A 1100-nucleotide genomic window follows, 5' to 3' on the forward strand; every position below is an offset into this window, starting at 1 on the left:
AATCTAGCTGATTTGTGTATACTGATGATACACTGCTATGTATATTGCATGTATTGACTGGCTATAATAATGATACTATTTAAAATGTGTACATCAGAGCAAATGTATTATAATAAAGATACAAGAATATCTTATATATGTATTATATCTATTATTCACATCAATGAAATGGCTCAGTGCAGCCAGTGTGATGTCCTTTAGACATGTTTGTCAACCTTTCCAACTGAAGTACCTCCTTGTGAAAACGTCCCAACCAAGTACCCCCAAAGTGTCTTAGAAATGTTAATAAAATAAGGATTTGTTTGTAAAATGTGTCAGCAGTTATACAATGCCCCCTTGGTGCCTCCAGATGTAGTATCATGGCCTCCACCTCAGTGCCTCCACATGTAGTATCATGGCCTCCACCTCGGTGCATCCACATGTAGTATCATGGCCTTCACCTCAATGTCTGCACATGTAGTATCATGGCCTCCACCTCGGTGCCTCCACATGTAGTATCATTGCCTCCATCTCAGTGCCTCCACATGTAGTATCATGGTCTCCATCTCAGTGCCTCCACATGTAGTATCATGGCCTTCACCTCAATGTCTGCACATGTAGTATCACGGCCTCCTCCTCGGTGCCTCCACATGTAGTATCATGGCCTCCACCTCAATACCTCCACATGTAGTATCATTGCCTCCATCTCAGTGCCTCCACATGTAGTATCATGGTCTCCATCTCAGTGCCTCCACATGTAGTATCATGGCCTCCACCTCATCGCCTCCACATGTAGTATCATGACCTCCACCTCGATGCCTCCACATGTAGTATCATGGCCTCCACCGCAATGCCTCCACATGTAGTATCATGGCCTCCACCTCGGTGCATCCACATGTAGTATCATGGCCTCCACCTCAATGTCTGCACATGTAGTATCATGGCCTCCACCTCAATGTCTGCACATGTAGTATCATGGCCTCCACCTCGGTGCCTCCACATGTAGTATCATTGCCTCCATCTCAGTGCCTCCACATGTAGTATCATGGTCTCCATCTCAGTGCCTCCACATGTAGTATCATGGCCTCCACCTCATCGCCTCCACATGTAGTATCATGACC

Source organism: Leptodactylus fuscus, chromosome 8 (genome assembly GCF_031893055.1).
Source record: "Leptodactylus fuscus isolate aLepFus1 chromosome 8, aLepFus1.hap2, whole genome shotgun sequence".
Lineage (NCBI taxonomy): Eukaryota > Metazoa > Chordata > Amphibia > Anura > Leptodactylidae > Leptodactylus > Leptodactylus fuscus.